The sequence below is a fragment of the Triticum aestivum genome, chromosome 7D (genome assembly GCF_018294505.1).
Source record: "Triticum aestivum cultivar Chinese Spring chromosome 7D, IWGSC CS RefSeq v2.1, whole genome shotgun sequence".
Lineage (NCBI taxonomy): Eukaryota > Viridiplantae > Streptophyta > Magnoliopsida > Poales > Poaceae > Triticum > Triticum aestivum.
Genome location: NC_057814.1, coordinates 271778921 through 271785284, shown reverse-complemented (window position 1 = coordinate 271785284; position 6364 = coordinate 271778921).

Genomic DNA, 6364 nt, shown 5'->3' with positions numbered 1-6364 from the left:
TAGTACTACCGGGATGAATGGTGAGAGGAGATTCATGAGCTTCCTTAAGGATCAATCGCCTCAGGTTGCGTACCTTGGGAACCACTAGACGGTCTCCAAAGAACACAACACCTTGGTCATCAACGGAGAAACAATCCGCAACTCCTTTCTTGATGTTTCTCTTAATACGGGAGATTCCCGGATCTACCTTCTGAGCTTTGATGATCTGATCCATAAGGGTAGGTTTCGCCACCAGGGTGGATAGAAATCCTCGAGGAACAATGTGAAGGTTAAGCTTACAGAATTCCTCGTGGAGAAGTGGTTGACTTTGTTGTAACATCAAGTTGTTACAATAGGATTTACGGCTTAGCGCATCAGCCATGACGTTGGCTTTGCCCGGGGTGTAAGTTATTCCTAAGTCGTAGTCTGTGATCAACTCGACCCAACGTCTTTGCCTGAGATTCAAATCCGGTTGGGTGAAAATGTATTTCAGACTATGGTGGTCGGTGAAAATCTCGCAACGATTACCGAGAAGGTAATGTCGCCATGTTTTGAGTGCATGGACTACGGCTGCAAGCTCTAGATCATGTGTGGGATAATTATCCTCATGTGGACGCAACTGTCGGGAAGCGTAGGCAATCACATGACGATCTTGCATGAGTATGCAACCTAGTCCTTGTCGCGAGGCGTCGCAATAGATAACAAAGTCCTTAGAAAAATCTGGTGGTACGAGTACGGGGGCAGATGTCAGGCGTCTTTTCAGTTCCTGAAAGCTGAACTCGCACTGTGGGGTCCACTCGAACTTTTTATCTTTCTTGAGGAGTTCGGTTAGAGGTTTAGCAACCTTGGAGAAATTCTCGACGAAGCGGCGACAGTAGCTCGCTAAGCCAAGGAAACTCCGAACTTGCTTGACCGATTCGGGTGGAGTCCAGTCAAGGATGGCTTGAACTCGCTCGGGATTGACAGCAATACCTTTACCAGAGATTACATGGCCTAGATAAGTCACTTCTGGCAACCAGAATTCACACTTAGAGAATTTAGCATAAAGGCGGTGCTCTCGAAGTTTCGTCAGAACTAGCCTTAGATGCTCGGCATGTTCTGCCTCGTTCTTGGAGTAGATGAGTATATCATCGAGGTATACTACGACAAATTTATCCAAATACTCCATGAAGATTGAGTTCATTAACCGTGAGAAGGTGGCTGGAGCATTGGTTAAACCGAAGGACATGACTGTATACTCGTATTGGCCATAACGAGTAACAAAGGCCGTTTTAGGAATGTCCCCGTTCTTGATTTTGATTTGATGGTAGCCCAGCCTCAAATCCATTTTAGAGAAGACTGAGGATCCAGCGAGCTGATCATACAGGTCGTTGATCCTGGGAAGCGGATACTTGTTCTTGATTGTGACTAGGTTGACAGGTCGGTAATCTACAACCATCCGATCCGTGCCATCCTTCTTCTTGACGAAGAGGACGGGGCAAGCCCACGGAGAGGAACTAGGACGGATGAAACCCTTTTTCAAGGACTCATCGAGTTGTTTCTTAAGCTCGGCTAGCTCTAGGGGTGCCATCTTATAGGGTCTTCTAGAGATTGGGACGATTCCTGGAACAAGGTCTATCACGAACTCAACATCCCTGTCAGGTGGAATGCCTGGCAGTTCTTCAGGGAAGACATCCGGGAAGTCACGGACTACCGGCACATCTTCGAGGTCTGGAAGAGGGTTAGCATTTAATGAGTAAAGCTGATGCTTAGACACTCGGGTCAAAACATTGACTGTCTTGCCCGACGGATGGGTGAGTTGAACAGTTCTAGTAGACCAATCAATCTTAGCATAATGAGCTGACATCCAGTCCATACCCAAGATGATGTTTATGTCCGAGGACTTGAGAGCTATTAGTGACGCAAGGAAGACCAATCTGTCGACAAGAATTTCATTTCCATGGCTTATCCTAGAGGTTTGCCATCTAGAACCAGGAGTTTGAATGTCCATGGAGGTAGGCATTTCACTAAATGTGGTGTTGTGCAATTGAGCATAGCTCTCAGAGATAAATGAATGAGATGCTCCAGTATCAAAAAGAACAGTTGCCGGATGGCAATTAACAAGGAGCGTACCAAGGACGACGTTGGGATCCTCATGAGTTTCTTCAGCTGAAACATAGTTGACATGGCCACGTGCAGTGGTGGCTGGCTTGGCGTAGTAAGTCTTTCCTGCTGGCTTACCACGGCCAACGGACTGTCCAGGTTGATTGAGGTTGTTTCGGGGGCACTCGCGCAAATAGTGACCCGTTTCTCCACACTTGAAGCATGTCACAATATTGGGGCGTGGAGCAGCATTAGCAGCGGGGCCACCATAGACCTTGGGCGGTGCATGCTGCTGGTTGGGGCGAGGCGCCTCGAAGGATGGCCTCGGAGTGAACCTAGGTGGCAGAGCAGTGTTTGGAATCCAGACCCGGCGCTTCTGGGATCCGGAGCCGGATGAGGAACCAAAATCGCGAGAGTGTTTGCGTGTAGCGTCATAGTCAGTCTGTCCTGTCTCGGCACTGATGGCCTTATTGACCAACTTCTGGAAGGAGGTGCACTGATGCAAGCGGAGATCACGGCGAAGCTCGGGGCTAAGTCCCTTGCGGAACCTTGCCTGTTTCTTGGCGTCGGTGGATACCTCTTCGGGAGCATAGCGCGCTAGATTTCCAAACTCACGGCTGTATGCATCCACGGTCAGTCTGCCTTGGGTGAAGTTGCAGAATTCTTCCCGCTTACGATCTATGAGACCCTCCGGAATGTGATGCTCACGGAAAGCCTCACTGAATTCAGCCCAAGTAGTGATTTGGCCAGCTAGGCGCATAGCCTCAAAGTTCTCCCACCAAAGGCTAGCAGGGCCTTCGAGGTGATAGGCAGCGTAGGTAACCTTATCAGCTTCGGCTACGTTGGCAGAACGTAGCTTATGGGTGATGTTGCGAAGCCAATCATCCGCATCAAGGGGCTCGACGGAATGGTTAAACTTCGGTGGGTACAACTTGATAAAGTCATTGATGGACACCATGTCGCTCCTCTGGTGACGTGCAGTATTCTGCTCAATTCGCTCTAACAAGCGGTTAGTCTCACGCTCGTTTCTTTCTGCCTCCAGCATAACTTCAGCCAGTGAAGGCGGTTGGGGCAGGTTCTCCCCCCTGGCTGCATTGGCTTCACCCTGCGCCTGGACAGCAGGGTTGTTGCGGGTGTTAACAATCCTAGGAGAAACAAAGCAACGGTTTAGACGAGGATGGCTAAATCTTGGTAGGGAAATGCGGAATGTAATGGATAACACGGAATGCAGAGATGATCATCAGTATGACATGGTAACATAGCAGCATACATATACCAACTGCCATACACGCCATACATAGTTTAGTACAAGCCCAGGCTAAGGTACAACTACGATGAAAGACGATACATCTCATCAGAGGCATTCCAAGCTCCTATACATTTTTCTTCTACACCTCCGGAACGTGATACACACCAAGTCGTATCCCACAAGACACGCAGGACTGTGGAGATTACAACTGTTACAATACTAGTGGAACTACTACCAACTCAGACGTCTCCGTAGTAATCTTCATAGAAGTCACCACCATGTCCTGGGAGCTGAACATGATCATCTGGAAACAGTCGGTCCCGTGGAGCTTGCAGTCCATAAGGACTCGGATGTGGCCTTGGTCCAACAAACGGTGGCAGACGGGGTCCACGAGGAGGGGTGATGCCTCCTACATCACACCATTCCATACATTCTGGCAGACCAGATCGCACGGGGTACAAGTCCCTCATGTCCATAAACCCAGCTTGCACGGCAGGTGCAAACCGTGTCAGAGTGGCCCAGTGATCAGCACGAGCATTAAAGAGCTCCATTCGCAAGGCATGATTCTCACGGTCCTTGTCCTCAAGCATCTCGGTGGTGGTGCGGAGTAGTGAGTCCTCATGGGTAGAATCACAGTAAGTAGCCTGATAGTACCCCTGTGCCCCAGGGAGTGCTGCTGGCATATAGCGGAAGTCGGTGTTCTGAAGCAAGGCAGTTCTGGCTCGCATGATAGTCACCATTGAGTAAGTTGCGTCCTGCACGGACATCTCGACGGTAACCCCAAGTCCATAAGAGCAATGGAGGGGTTCAGTGGATCCAGGATAGGAAGGGTAAATCCTGACTGTGCAAAGATATTGACTTTGATTAAAGTCTCGAAACTGCTCCTCGACGGTATACTCGGGATACCAACGATAGCCTGTCTCAACCATCACTCGGACCAGCATGGCCATGTGACCAGGTATGCCGATGCACCGGGTCAGACGAACCACTTGATTCTAGGAACGGGTGGCCATCTGAAAGCACGAAATAATGCAAGGCATTAGTATTTCTAGAAGAATTCGGACAGCATAACGGCTGTAAATGCTCGAAAAAGGATTTGAGACATTCGCAACAGTTTGCAATACCACTCAACAACATCATGTCAAGGTTCTGGTTCAACCGACAACATACTAAGGTAGTAGAAACTGAACCGAAGCATGGAACCAACAATCCTATAAGTTACTACGGATTAGTAACACGTGAACCTGATAGAGAGGAGAGAGCCTAGTCCTTAACCCACGTAGAATGAGAAGAGAATGACTCAGATCAGAGGGCATGGGGTAAAGGAGTAAAAGCACCTTACGTTCCCTCCCACAATCAATTCCCCTACATATAACTAAAGCATTTCTAGACTCGACATCGACCAGTTTGGCTTATCGCACCTACAGGCAGTCCGACTCTGATGCCAACGCTGTCAGGACCCCGATTCCAAGTCACACCGATATAGCCTGTAACACCTCATATCACATTGCGGCCTCACGCACGGTACTCCCACGGGTGTCGCCTTACCATGGCCTAGGACCGTTTGCGCCTTTTGGCTCACGTATATGACAATGTCGCTAGCATCCATATGACAGAGAACCCGGGCCGACATGGCTAGTCGTGAACCCAAAGCGGCACTAACGTATGGGGACAGGCATACATGAATCAACATCGAACGTGTCGGTCAGCAGCGTGTGGATCCGGGTTGTAGCACTGGGCTAACAGGACTCCGGGAACCCGGGCTGTAGCAGGCTAGGCAGGACTCCGGATGTCACCGCGTGACATTTCCCCGAAGGGACAGACACAGGAACGATATGAATCACATGCCGGCCAGTCAGGTGTCCAGAGCAGTAGTGCTGGGCTAGCAGGACTCCGGTGAACCGGGCTGTAGCGGACTACTATGGCTCAAGGAGGCACTAGACTACATTTCCCCATAAGAGAGGCTGCCAAGGATAAACAACTAGATTGTCGGATCCCACACATACCAAGCATTTCAATCATACACACAATATGCTCGATATGTGCAAATACAACATGGCATCACAACAAAACTCTACAACTCAAAGTACTTTATTTAAAGGGCTCCGGAGAGCCTTACATAACTTGTTCATACAGATAGGGGTCACATGACCCGACACTCAAGTCATACAATCATACAAGCACATGCGGAAGCAAACTGTCTGGGTACAGACGCTAGAAAGAAAGAAGGCTTGACGAAGCCTGACTATCTACGTAGGCCCTTCACAAGCCTAGATCACCACCTGGGTGGCAAGTCACTCGTCGTCGTCGAGTTCTACATAGAACCCATCAGAAGGGGCGGTGTTGTCGTCTGAAAACAGTAATTGAAGCAACATGAGTACAAAGGTACTCAGCAAGTCTTACAACAGATCCTACTATACATGTTCATTCTCAAGAAGGTAGTGGGGTTATTGCAGCAAGCCAGCTTTGACTCTTGGCTAAGCTATCCTACGATAAACCACTTGTGAAATAGTTTTCGCACACGAGTCCACTAATCACCATCTCAATACTCCACCGTGGATCCTCCCTCGTCATCCCACGAGAGGGCCATCCGCGGTACTCACACTTATCTTGAGACTTTTAGTAGTATCCATTTACTTGTCTATGAACTGCATAAGCGACCAAGTAGTCCTTTACCGCGGACGCGGCTATTCGAATAGTTTTATACCCTGCAGGGGTGTACTTCGTCACACACGCTCTCACCACTTATCGTCGCTACACGACGTGCACTCGGCAACCTTCAAGCGGAAGCCCAACGTGGGTGTCGGCCACAGCCTACCTAAACACTCGAGTCTCTAATCCAGGTTTATCGCCTATTCAGGTTCCATCCGCAGGGAGTCCGGCCGAGGTTTCCACATACGGCCCCGAACGATGTGTGCAGGGTTCCCGAGTCACCAAACGGGCGACTCGGTACACCGGGCCACGAGCCTACCGCATCACAGCCCACCCCTTGGTCAGCGCTGTCCACGGCCTCCAGCTTACTACAAACACCAAAAACTACGTGCAACTCCTGGA